Source organism: Anomalospiza imberbis, chromosome 3 (assembly GCF_031753505.1).
Source record: "Anomalospiza imberbis isolate Cuckoo-Finch-1a 21T00152 chromosome 3, ASM3175350v1, whole genome shotgun sequence".
In the NCBI taxonomy this organism is placed as follows: domain Eukaryota; kingdom Metazoa; phylum Chordata; class Aves; order Passeriformes; family Viduidae; genus Anomalospiza; species Anomalospiza imberbis.
The window spans coordinates 76,042,464-76,056,785 of NC_089683.1; positions in this window are offsets into that span (position 1 = coordinate 76,042,464).

A 14,322-nucleotide genomic window follows, 5' to 3' on the forward strand; every position below is an offset into this window, starting at 1 on the left:
TTTTCCATTTGTCAAGAAATCCTGGTAATTAATAATGAGAAGTCAATGCCATTTAGTAGTCAAAGATTCTTATTTTCTACGCCTATATTTTTTCCCCTGCTTTTGTTTGTGCATCTAGAGGGTTGTCACACTCCCTGCTTTTCACATCCAAGTTTCAGGTGATGTGAGCTTTTAGTCAGCAGGCTCCCAAACAGTAGCTCCTGAGTTCTGTGGCCATCAATCAAGTGCCAAAAAGTGTCTTAAAATAGAGAGGTTAAAATTTAAAATCTCTTCCATTGTTTCCTCATCCTTTTTGGGAACAGGTAGCAAGATTTACCCTCTTTGCAAAGGGATTGTTGAAGCTTTTTTAGATGTAAATATGGAGTTTTTCTTGCCAAAATTTATATGAATAAAAAAGGCAATTTTATTCTGAACATTTAATCACTTTTTGAGTAGTGTTTTATGATTGTCACACTGCCATGTTTAATGGCTGACCTCTCTGCTATCACTGCAGAAGAAATTACAAGCAGGGAGTGTCTTACTTCATAGCTGGTGAATAATAACCTAGTTATTTTTCTAAAGACTCTGAAATCCAAGATATCGGTACAATGGGTGCCTTTGCCAAAGGAAAGCCGTGGCTAATGTGATTGCTGAAGCCATTAACCTGCCTCCTGTTCCTCAGGACAGGTGTGTTGCAGGTGGCCAGAACACCAAACAGAACCAAGATTGGTGTTTGTGCCTCTCCTTCCCATTCCCATTCACCTCCTGAGTAGCCTTAGGCAGGGTGATTCATGTACGGGTTCTGCGCCTTGGCTGACCCGTGTGTACATGGTTGAATTCACTGGTCATGAAGGTATCTTATGCTCTTTCAAATAATGTTTTTGAACTGCTCATACCTTTGCATGTGAGATGTTCTGTATGTGCCATATTCCATAATCTTTCAAATTTCTATATTTCAAGACATTTTTAAAAGATATACAGACTTGAGGCTAACACCACCAGAAATTAATTGGATCTCCAATTAACTGTGTGATCAGCTGTTAAGTACAAGACAAAAAAAAAAAAAAACCCAAAACCAAAAAAAACCCCAAAAAAACACCCAAAAAAAAAAACCAAACAAAAAAAAATACTCAAAAAACAGATTCTACCTTTTCCACCAAAGGATGCTGGAAAAGTTAAATCTTTCTGGAGAGTGATGGTTGCTGTAACCAGGCCAAAACCAGGATGTTCTTAGGAAGAAAGGAAAAAACCCAAACTGCCTCTAGCATCTAGATCAATAATTACCAAGTAAATAATGCAGGTAGAATCACTGCTAGGAAGAACAGAAATGGATTTATGTGAATTTAAGTTTGGCTGAGGTTTGGTTTATCCCAGTGTGTCAAGAAACGTCATGAAATTAATGCAAGGAATATGGTGAATGAATGCAGCTACGGGGAGCAGTTGTAGTGGGTTTCAAGTTTAGTTTAAGGATAATCATTTATATCTGAGTGAAAACTAGAGCAGCCTGTGTCCAGACAGGAATGAAGTATTCATCTCTCCAACTACAGGCATAGCAGTTTGTCATGATCCATCTCTTGTCAGAGCTGGTCAGATTTCTCTGAAACTTTTTCATTTTGGAATACATATTTGAATTTCTTATTCTGATGGTAAGTAAAATAGGAAGATTTTTCTTTTTGTCTATTTATGTCCGGGTATAAGTTCAGTTGAGTCTGTTGATGGTCAAACTAAATTTATCTGGGGTTTGTTTGTTGGTTCATTTCTTTTCATTTCTGCTTTTTAGTAAGGGATATTGTCTCATTCAGCACTTTTGTTATGGTGGTCTTCACCAGCATATCCAGGGAATCCTGGATATCTGTAATTTTGGAATGACTTAGAGAGTCTTCATATATGCTGGTGCAGACATAGGTTCATTAGCCCAGCTGAGTGTGCGGAATATTTTTATTTTATTTATTTTTGTCAAAACATAAATGAACCTACTTACAGGTATCACTTCTGGCAGAAAATGTCCTAAGGGAATGATGAGACTAAAAGAATCAGAAGCCTCGTGCTTCACTTATGCTTTCAGAGCTGAGAGCCCTATGAACCTTGATTTGAAAGACAGGCAACAAGGTGAAGCTCACCGAGTAGGAGATTTGGGAGATTTTTCTTTTTTAAGGGAATTATACAGGCTAGCTGGAAACTTACAAGATCTCCAATGGCATTGTCATAGATTTTTCACAGAAACTTCTAAAAACTGAGATGTTGACACATTTTCATGAACTACATTTTTTGATGGAATAATTTTACCATAAGAATTTTGGTTCATTTTAATTGCATCTGCTTCCACATGTCTACTAAAATTCAAGTAGATTTAATCTACTTTGTTTACAAGGCTATAGCTTCCATCTAGCAGCTTCAGTGTAGATGGTTTGCAGAAAGAAGTCTTTTTTGTCCTGAGTGTCCTGAGAATGACCATAAGAAATACAATTCTAATACCAAGTTTTGGGTCTCTTGGTCATAAGGCATTTTTGTGTAATGAAATGCCACAGCATGTGTATGAGAGGCAAGGCAAGTGATGCAAAACTCCTCATTTTCACAGCTGGATCCTTGGACTGATGTTAGAACAAGTGACTTGACATGTAAGTAACAATTCTGTGCTCTTAAATAGCAGAACATAACCTCCAAAAATTGCACGTTCAGAGTTTTTCTACAGAATGGCCTATAACAAAATTATTTGCTGACTCTACTAGATAAATGGCTGTTGAGCTTGGAATTGATCTCTGGAAGCCCTTGTAAAAGAATTCCTGCATTGACACCCAGTTTCACCTGGTTCTGCAACACCTAAATAGCTTGCCAAAATTTAAACACATGTGATATTTACATTGTGGGGTTTTCAGCCTAGCTCAATAGGTGAAGAAGCTGGCTGAGCCATAAGTCTCTAATACACTCCAGTCTTTCTGAAATGATTCTGATTTACATAAAGTAATACAAAGCTATTTAGAGCACACTGAGGTGTAGCTGCACTAGTGAAGCTACTTGGAGACAGAGGGCAAAAAGCCCTGAAAGCCTGAACCTGTTTACAACAGATTTCAGCATGCTCTGGAGGTGCCCGACTCCAGCAGAACTCTGTATTTTGGCTCTGTCCTTTCTGTCCTGTTCCATTAATTAAGTCAGAAGATGACCCAGGTCTGATTTGTTCCCTCTTGGCAGTTTTTCTGCTCTGAGCACAATGCAAAGAGGCTTCTTACTGTGCATTTCACCTGTGATGAAGAAAATAACATTCATTGTTATCTAACTGTTTCTGAAGTCAGGAGATAGGAAAGAAAAAATATTGTGGAAGCTGTTAATCCCAGCTATTGCTCTAAGTCATTGAATGAAGAGCTTCAAAGCATGGTTGCTATTGCTTTCAACCTTAAGACTGAAAAAGAGGAGAATTTCAGATTACTGATAAAAGCAGATGCTCCTAATTCATCTGCAGGAGGCATCCTAAACTGATAAAAATTCTGCTTTTGAGAAGTCAAAGTTAAAGAAAGGCTTTGCCAATAACAGCATAATGTTCTTGCTTAAACCAAGCTGAAATAACTCCATTACTTAATGTAGCAAAATTGGAATAAAGTGTGACTGGAGTTCTTATTGTATAAAAAATTGCCTCAAATTAAAGAACAGTGGGTACAGATACACTTGGATCTGCTACATCAAATAATTTATTTTTCCTGTACCAACTGAAATGAGGAGGATGCAAATTCTGTTGAGTAAAATTGAAATATGCTATGTGTCTGTGATGACTAAGTGATTTTTTCTTGGATGTGTTCTGTTTAATCTGGCAGAGCTAAGACTTGTTCTGCTTTGTTTATTATGTCTGGGACCCCAATAGTTGATTTGTCCAGAGTCTCTTAAGCTATACAGATCTATGAGGATGCTTATTGGGCAGAAGAATTGCAATTCTCAGGTAATTCAGCATAGAAGAAAATATGAATGTATGCATGCATATGAGATAGTTTGATTCCATAAGCATATTAAGGATATAGCTTCAATAGAAGATATAGGATGTGGGAGGGAATATATCAGTGAAAGACATTGATAAATTGACATATCATTGTTTTCATCAAAGAGCTATTTCAATGGGATTTGAAATATCTACTGGGTTTTTTTGGGTGGGCTCATGGAGACCTTTCTAAGTTTGTGCGCTCAAGCTATGGCACGGTAAGTCCTGAAGAAGTCCATAATGAATTAAAACCAAAGCTGCCGTGGTATTAAAATTGATTGAAACATGGGAAAACTGTATTTGCCTAAATGTAGTGTGATAGTGTTCTTCCTTCATTTTATTACACGATAATGTCTGTGTTTGTATATTTTTTCTTCTATTTTACTGAAGTGTGATGAACATAATGACAACAGACCAACCTCCTTAGGGACATGGAGAAAAAAACAGACAGAAAATAAAATCAAAACGCAGTAATAGAACTAAGAAAATAATTACTTTTTTTGGACTAATGCATAGTCACTGTGTCATGAAAATCAGAGCCCTGGCAGGTCAGCCAGACAAATCTTGTAGGTGCATTTGATAACATTAGCATCATAAATAATTTTTGCAGTTATGCAAGCTAAGACAACAACTTAAGCTTGAAGCTCTTCATTGAATGAGGGAAATGGTCATTGAGGGAGCAGGAATTTTCCTATGCATATACAACATATATGTGTATATAATATTTCCAGTTACTAGTCAGTCTATTAAGGACTATTTGTCTTTGACAGTTCTGCTAATCCTCTGCTAACTCTTTGAAATCCAAAGGCCAATTGGAGTGACAACCTGATCACATGTGGTGGCCCTGGTATAGCTGTCATATGTCTATCTGCTTTTCTGACTGACATTTTGCAAGAACCTGCTAAACGAAAGGACTCCCTGCTCCATGTCTGACTTTGGAACCTCTTGAATTTAACACAGTTCTACAGCAACAGAAGCATCCAAATCAAAGATTGTTCTTTCCTTTTCTCCCCACATCTCTTCCTGGTTCCCCCACTCATGTTAGTAGTAATGCTAATATGTCCATGAGAAGTGACAGAACATAGAGCTGCTCACAAAGAGGAGTTCAAACTTAAAAAAAAAAACAAACAAAAAAAACCAAAAAAAACCCACCAAAAAACACTGCATTTTACATTATAACTACATTAATCCTCTGACTGTTGGTGCAAAGGGTTTTGTCCTTCCTCCATACTCCTGACTTGCAGTGGCTCTGACCCAAATATGGGTGTGACATATGACTGAGTGGTGTGACAGTTCTGGTAGCTAAACTGGCAGAGGATGCCATTAGGATAATTTAGCTATATCATGAAACTACACTCTGCAGGGTTATTTTGTGTTTCTTCCTCACATTCCTCATCTAATTGTCAAATAAGGATATATCAAGTGGTGTAAGTTACATATCAGAAGTTTAGGGCCTTTATACTTGCTAAGAGATGGTGGATAGCTCTGGGAAGTGGGGGAGGGTGGAGAGGGGAAGACAGTAAAAAAGAATAGGGGGAATGAAGAAGAAATTATTTAAAATCATTTTAACCCACTCATCTAGTCTTTACAGTCTGTGCCTTACATCAGCTTAGAAATCTTTTCCTCTGATTCCCAATATAAAACTTCACTATCTTACTTAAATGCCTTCAATTTTGTTCTGCATGTGCCTTATCAGTTTTGAGAAATGATGAAATGAGGCATTGTAAGTCCCCTTATAACAGGCTATTGTTCCTCTTCTTATGTACCAGAAAAGACATTTCAACCTGTTTAGCTACATCTTATTGTGAACTCGTTATGAAAGGTATTCCTGGTATTCTTTACATTTTTTGCTATATTTTCCTTCATTTTATCTCAGATTCTCCTGTTATTAACCGTAATTTCTCTTAGCACCATCCCCTTGATGCTTTGTCCTTTCTACAATATGCATTGCCTCATCATTACTGAATTTAAATCTGAGTAACTTTTACTTTTCTTCAAGTTGCTTCTCAGTTAAACTCCAAAAAGGTCAGAGCATCTTCTAGAGTTCAGGTTCTTAATCACATTCAAACAACTTAAAAGAAAAAGTAATTTATTTAAAAGCTTCCCATTACAGTATTTGTAGTCACTAGTAAAATATTTCAGTCACTAATGAGATGCACTTAATAAGGAGGCTTTATTAGACAGATAATGGAAATTTAATTTATTTTAACTATTTTGTTTTTTGCAATGAAATATTTATGATTGACAGTCCCAATGTCTTACTGCAAATACCATTAAGATTGCATGGCCTATGTACACCATTAGTACGTTCAGATTACTTCCTCTCTTCAGAATGATGACAATCCCTTGGGAAGCACCACAAACATTTGAGATATAATTTGGAAGGAGGAGGAGTCTACTGAGAACAGCATTAAGTTATACCTTAAAGCTACTTATTTCTCATTACCTGTAAGACTTGGTTTGTACATTCTCCCAGAGCCTCTGCTAGCTTTATGTCTGTGAGGAGGAGATCTTAACAAAGTTTATGAGAAAAAACATCTAATCTCATAAATGTTTGCCAGAGTTAGAACCTGTGTTGCCACATGCACTGTTTGTAAACCAGCAAACACAGGGGCTTTACAACAATGTGTGCTGATTGTGATACTGCAAATTCTTCCTCTTGCAGCCTGGATTACTGCACTTTATTCATCCTGATGCTGCCTAGCTTGTCTGACATTTCTTATACGTAGGTGGAACTTGGAAGATGTTACATAGCACTAATCAATTCTGAATCTGTCTGAAGGTTGAAAATCAGAGCTTTGAGCTAAGGATCAGTCATATAAATACAGAGCAGCACAACCTCTACAGTAGTTATCTGGTAATGCTGCATAAAGGCAAATTACAGGGATCCACTTAAAATGTCCTGGAAATTGGGAAAATATAAAGAAGAAATGCATAGAATATTTAATTTTAACTGAAGGGAGCCATTCTCTGTACAGAAGAAGCTACTCTATCTGCAACAGTTAATACATTCCTGTTACCCACTGTGCCAGCCAGTAATTCCCAGCAGTCCAGAATCAATGCACAGCATCTATTTGATAATATCACACCAAGGGGTGGAAAGAATTATGTGCTGCCTAAGAAATTATGTGGGAAGAAAAAACAGATGAACACAAAAAAACTGAGTAGTTCTGAAAGTCTTGTAATGACAACTACCTCACTTCAGTAAGGAAAACAACCCAAAAACTTTCATACCAGTAGATGAAAATAAGCAGTAAAGGGTTTGGTCTGGCCAAACATGTTATTGGATACTGTCTGCATTACCTTTCTTTGCCTTGAACTTTTCACAGTCTGAACTGAGAATTTTGCTTTATACTTTGTGTTTTCATGGTAATAATAGAGCTGCTGTAGCTGTGATAAAAGGGCTAATGTGTCTAAAGCTTTGTGCTTTGTCTTTTCCAGTTAAGTTGACCTTGCAAAAGATAAATACACTAGACTAGAGTACTTAAGTTGGAAGGGACCTACAGTGATCATGTAGTCTATGTGCCTGAACAATTTTGGGCACAGTAGAAATTGAAGAATGTTTTTGTTAAGAGCTTCAGTGGTGCCTCTTATGCTCCTAAAGGAAAATATAATATTAAATTATCTGTATTCTGGAAAACCTTTTACTTCTCTTGCTGTTCAGAAAGTGCAAATTAAAACCATCCCTATAAAATGGGGGTGGGGATATGTATTTGGGGGCAGTTTGCCTGTTACTGTATTCAGCAGAAGAAAATTTTATTTGGGGATTTTCTGTAATACTGAGCATTTTCTTTTAAATTTTATCATTCTACTAACTGTGTAGTGCATTTAGCTTCTAGAAATTATGACAAAATATCTCTGAAAAAAACCATAATCTGCTCACTATTGACCCAACCCATCAGTAGAGGTAACACTGGCCGAGACCCCTGCTGACTGGCACATTCTGTGGGTAAGCCATGCAAAGACAGTGGCTGGTTGCAGGAGAGGAGAGGCTTGAACTCACCATCTCCCTCCCATGCATTGAAGTGTGCTTTAATGGACAAAGATCCTCCTTCAGCCTGCTTCACTCTTCTATACCCAGTCTCATCTGCCTTGCCTTCCAGTTTTGTTACCTTTCCTGGCAGATTCTGGAACTCCGCCTGTATCCATCCTTTTGGTCAGAAAATTTACCTAGTCATCTTCTTGGGTTGTCTACATCCACTCCTGACCTCCTCCTCTGCCTTTTCCCAGATTCTTTTCTTTGGCATGACCTGCAGAATTTGCTTTTTCTTCCTGTAGACCCTGCTCTTCATCCAGTTAATTAGCTTATTCAGGTCTGGTCTTGCACACTGGGGTCTTATTTAGTACATCCCCCCTGCAGCACTGACTCCCATTTCCCACTTGTCTTGTATAGGTGATCTCAGTTACCTCTCAAAACACTCTTGGCCTGAAATGCACAAAATCTATGTCCTTTCCTCTAAATCTTTCAGCCTTATTCAGCCAGTGACCAGATCTCTTTGGCATAGTCCAAGTCACAATTCCTCCAGTCCACATCTCCTCCCCACATTTATTTGTTACATTGGATGCTCTCCTGTCCAGTTTTTGGGAAGCTTCTGGGCTCTGAGAGTGGTGGAAAGAGAAATGCTCTTAGTTCAAGTGCTTGCAATTGCAGGAAAACTCCACTTGACCTAACATAGAACATCCCATGTAAGGAGTGAAAAAATTTATAGCTTTTTTTTTCTTCTATGAGCAAGAGTGTTATTTCTAAATGGTGAGCTTCTACCATATAAACTGTAACTTTTTAAGTCCATACACAGCTAAGCTTTGACTGACTTCCTGCAAGAGAAAGGCTCAGCACTTGACACAGGGAACCCACACCAACTAACTTGTAGTTGCAAAAGTTGTGTCCACAGGACTAAAGCAGTCTCTCTGAGTAGATTATTGTGTGGTTGGTGTTTTGTTTAAACAGTTCATTTTTAAGTCAGTAGAGGTAAACTTTAGCAAACCAGTGAGCAGTAAAAATCAATATCCATAAAAGGAGATGTTAAGAAATTTCAGTTGCTGTATTTTTCATGCAGGCAGTATTTTGTAGCTAGGCAATTACTTAGTTATATTTCTCCGAGCCTTTGCTTCTTTATTGTTCCATTACAGACAGAAAGTCCTAGGAGAAGTTGAACATTGTTCTGTGTAGCGTAGTACAGAGGCATGAGAGTACCTAGTAGTGGTTATTGCACATAGCCCTCAGAATCTGTAATACTCAAGAGGTGATTGTATCCAGGGCTAGGTAAGTTTCGTGTGAGTAGATGCACACAGCTTGTGCAGGGTGTTAGTTACCTTACCTTTGACAGAGTGGTCTTAGGGGTTGCCTTTCCCTGAGGATTCTTTGTTTATTTCAGAGGTGGAGGTACAAAAAGGCAGTCATGCTGAGTATAGGTTGTTCACAAGTCAGTGAACAAATTGCACCAGTTCAACATTTTTTGTTCCTGTGTTTTGTTTTATTTTTAGCATTTGAGGTTCATCATGACCTATGCTGTGTAACCCTCTGCACTGTGCCATCCCATATCATTGCATAACCCTGGCTTGCAGAAGGAGTTTATTTTAATGACAGGCATCAAGCTTCATAGACTTAGGTGTATACAAAGCCACAGAGCAGAGATGATGAGGGACACGCACAAGCTATTTGCAGTTCAGATGCACATGTTGATATTTTTTTTATTTTTTCTCCTAAGGTTCTGTCCACAGTCTTTCTTACTCTGCTACGGCTCATACAGTAATTTGTAGGTTCTGTTGAGGAGATCAGAATCTTCTGTTTCTCAGCAAAATCTGATTTCCCATCTGCTTCTGACAGATTTCTCTATTCAGCAGACTCTGAGAAAGTCTTGTCATTCTTGACACATGGGAAGTTATGAGCATAACTCATGCCCTTTTAATGTTCACGGGTGTTATCTGAATAAATCACTGACATTAAAGTCTTAACCCTTTTTAGTCTGAAAATTGACATTTTCAGAGCTTAATCTCGTTCTGGCTAATGTTTCTCTTGTTCTGCCAGATGTATGCAATGTCACTCATTTCAAAACTGTTTGCACTGTGCCTTGGAAGCTGTAACATCTTTAAATGGAAGTAATTACAGCTTTATTCAGGGGCTGTCATGCTCCCTTTGCATCTTTCATCACTGTTACCAGTGGCACAAGGAAGCCAAGTAGAAAAGGTTCTTTTGCTAGGTTTTGTTTGTTCCTTTCCAGATCAGAGAGAGCCACTTTTAATATTGTCCTGGAGGCCAAGGTGATAAAGTGCAGGTGATTCAGCCAATACATTACTTCTGAATATCACTCTGTGTCATGTTTCCTTCCCTCAACTCTCATGAGTTATCACTGTTAAGATGAACTCTCTCTAATCAATTTCTCTGATTGTACTTGCTGCTTCAGTGCCCCATCACTCTTGATTATTTTCAACTGAAGAAGAACCCTTGGATGACTGGACAAAGCTTATTCTTTTTATTTTGTTTTGTTCAATTGCTATTTTACCATTCAAATTTATATCCTATATTTTTGTATCCCCCTACCTCTTTCCCCATAAATATAGATGGTACTTGCTCTAAGAATTAATCTGCTAAATAAATTATGTTTGTTCAAAATGATTAATTTAAATGAGTTAAGAGTCAGCCAAATTAAATGAGCAAGCTTCTTTGCTTTTGATTCTTGTCAGAGTTGTCCATGAATATGATGCAGTATGATAAGAATTAACTAACCAATGATTTTGATGGGTAAGGAAGTGGGCTGTGGGAGTGAGCAGCATTTAGATCTCTATATATTGTTAGCAGAACTTACTTATGGAGCGCTCGCTCTCTTACTCTTTGTTATTCTTCATTATCATCATCATCACTTTAAGGCTGAAGTTATCCCATGCTTCTGTGACTACTAAGTTCAGTAAAAATAAAAGCCTTTTTCTGTGGAGCAGCACCAGTGGGAGAGCTCAACTAGCAATAAAGCTTTTGTTTTTCACTTCTTTCTCAAGAATATGGCCTGGTTGTCCACTTTTCTGTCTGCTGGCTTAATGTCATCTTGTAATACAAAAAAATATCATTCAGAAGTTAAGGTACCAGTCTGGGGTTAGGGTAATCTGTATTTAGTTCCCTGTCATGACAACTGTCCAAAATTATTTTTAAAGTTTGTGATGCAGATAGGATATTTAGTCTCTTTCCAGTTAGAGAAACCTGTGCTCCTACAGTTTCCTTAAACAGAAACAGGCAATAAAAGTACTCATTAGTCTTTAAAAACAACATTGAATAATCTGTTAAACATGAATAGCATCATTCCCAGAGGCATGTGGAAATGAAAACATTAAAGAATTTAAAGTACTTAAGTATTAAAGTAGCTGGTGACACATCACTTCTAAAAGAGAGGACTTATTTTCTCAGAATGAGAAGGCAGGAGTTTATTTTTCCAAGAAAAAAAACTTGCCTGCATGCTAGTGTTGGCTTGTTCTTTGAAGACCATAACAAGTAATATGATAAGCAGCACACATAATTTAACTGTACCATCTTCTACTTATACACTTTAGTATTTAAGTCAATATAATATTTCGCTCTCTTTTTACCACTCTATCTTTCATATTCTGATGATACAATATGAAATGCTTTCTTGAAATCCATATAAAATTCTGAATACTCATATATTTTTATTATACAGTCATTCTGGGTTATATATTCCACACAACCTAGACTCTTTTATTGGCAACATTTGATGCTTGGATGATGTAAGGAGCTCCTCACTGGCAGTCAGATTTGTTGGCTATAGCACAGCTGAATTTATGTTTCTCTAAACTATTCTGTCACTTTAGTTCTCAATTAATGGTTCTAAGTTCTGTTTTAGTGTACTTTGTGTCAAAATCTTGCATAAATTTCAAATCTAAATAAAAAGAAACTTAAAAAATGAATATTTAGAGAAAGTTTTACAATTCTTCTTGTTCCATTGCCCTCTGAGCATTGATTTGTTTGTTTAAACTTTATTTTAGAGAACCTTTATCTGAAACTGCCTTTCTTTACACTTATGCTGAGTAGGTAATATTTTATAGATGTCACGTCTATGTTCTTTTCTCATCCAAAACACGCTTATGCTTCATTTTACTTCAGAAAGAAACAACCCTGTACAGCAAAACAGGAGGGGAGAATGTAGCAAGCACACCACATGTAGTCACAGCTCTGAGGAATTCATGATGTCCATGTAGGATTGGTGCTATGCTAGCACAGGGTGTGCTAGCACCTTTTCACAGGTTTTGATGCCTGCACAGTCCTAAGTAACTTGTCATTTGCTTCTGTGCTGGCTTTTTTTCCAACTTGGTTGTGAGCTTTTGGCAGAGCTTAACACTGTTCTGAAAAATGTTGCTGCTTAGAGCAAGAGTTGCACACCTTTTTTAAAGCAGGGCTTTGCATCATTTTAATAGCTGCAAGAAAGAAAAAGAAACACATGGGTTGCAATTTAAGAGTTATTTGAAATACTGGGGTGGCAGTGAAAGTACCTGGTAAATTACAAATTTTATAACTGAGAGTTTGATCTGTAGTAGTTAAAATGAGGGGAAAAAAGGAACTGCATCAGTTTGGTAATCCATTATTGGGATATATGTGAAATTCTGTACCCATAAAGGAACCTTGTTAATGCAAATGTTTCCAAATGCCATCCTCAGATGGATTTATGTTCTCTTTTTGGGCTTTTTCTCCTGCACTATTTCATGTTGGTCTTGGTGTTGTCCTGAATAAGCTGCAGCTGGCTATCTTCAGTACCCTTCCTAACCAGAATCATCTGTACTTCAGGGCATTTGGATCTCTCTATAGGTTACGAATAATCATACCTTGTTTGCTTCCAAAAACTCATCCTTACCCAGGGCTGTCAGAGAGTTCGGGAGTGTGAAAGGGGTCACAGAGGGAGGAAATCAAGACAAGGAGTCATGGGCTTCCTGCTTCCATGCTGGAGGCCTGCAAGGTGAGTGGAAACAATGCCAGGAGTCAGGGTATTGGAAGACAGGAAACTCCAGACTGACCTTAACCTGTGGAACTTCCTGTTCTGAGATGAACTGTTGTTTAGGATTGAGGTGAGGTCCTGGCCGGACACTACAGCCTCATTGGAAAACAGATTCTTCATTTGGGTTGACTCTAAACTGAGCACTTTCTAGGACCTGTAAGCACAATGCTGTATCCACAAATGTCTCTCAGGTCTTCTTGTCCAACATTTAACGAGACATTGCATGTGGTCTTATATTGTTGCAGTTTTATAGAAAACTGTCATACCATTTACTGGAGAATGCTCATAAATCATACTCAGTAATTAGATCAATAGAATATTGCAACACTGCTACAGTACTTTATTGAATAACACAGGTTCATTATAATTTCAATAAGAGCCATGTCATTCATTTTCAGAAGCCTCTTGAATTCCAAGGGAACCTTTTGCATTCCTTCCTATTATTCCTTATAGGCTTTTTTTAAAGAACAGTTTCTGCTTCTCTAGGTGTTGGTGGTGCTCTAGTCTCTGGCTCTTTATGAGCTCAGGAATATCATCAAAACTCTCCAAATACTGTGGACCAGATCCAAAGTACACTCCACAGCCAGTGAAAGTATTTTTATTTATTTAAAGAAATGTTGGCTCAGGCTCTGTAATAGTAGCCAACATTTTCTCTGTCATAATGGTCATGACAGTGCTTTTAAGAAGTCTGTCTTTTTCTTTCTTGGTAAATGGACCATATGCCAGCATTCTAATTGGTTCAGAAAACACTGTGTATATGTCCAAGGGGCACTGAATTCATCTGTGTATGGAGAGCTATCAGATATAGGAGGATGTTTCTGCTGAGCCATTTAGGCACATGTTTACTGTTGGTGTTCCTGTCTCTTCCTGCTGTGGTGAGAAGTGCACTAATATATTTTTTTCCCCCAATGTTGCTGATTTTTAAAGTTATTTCTGCTTTGGGGTACATAAGAGCATATCTAAGATTATATATATATATAGGATGTTGTGTCTGTGAATAATATATAAAGAATTAACTACCATCTTCACTATTTTCCAGTATTTCTGCTGAACACAGTTGTTTAGTCACTTCCAATATCATATTTAATTTATCAAAATGAAAATGCAGTAAAATTGTAATGTAAAATCTCTGATTAGGAATGTGAAGCTGAAGGCTTGGAGTTTTTATTTGTTCTCACGATTTTTTACCCTGAAAATGAACTCATCTGTCATTCTCTGAGCTTGCTTCTAGAGTCTGTGCAAAAAATTCTAATGTCAGTCCCACCTGGTGGGTGCAACCCTATTCTCTAAGCAACGGTGTGGTTTAAGTACAGCATTTCTTCTGTAATGTCCACCATATTCACTGCTAGAGCCATGGAAGTAATAATGTACAGTACATCTGTA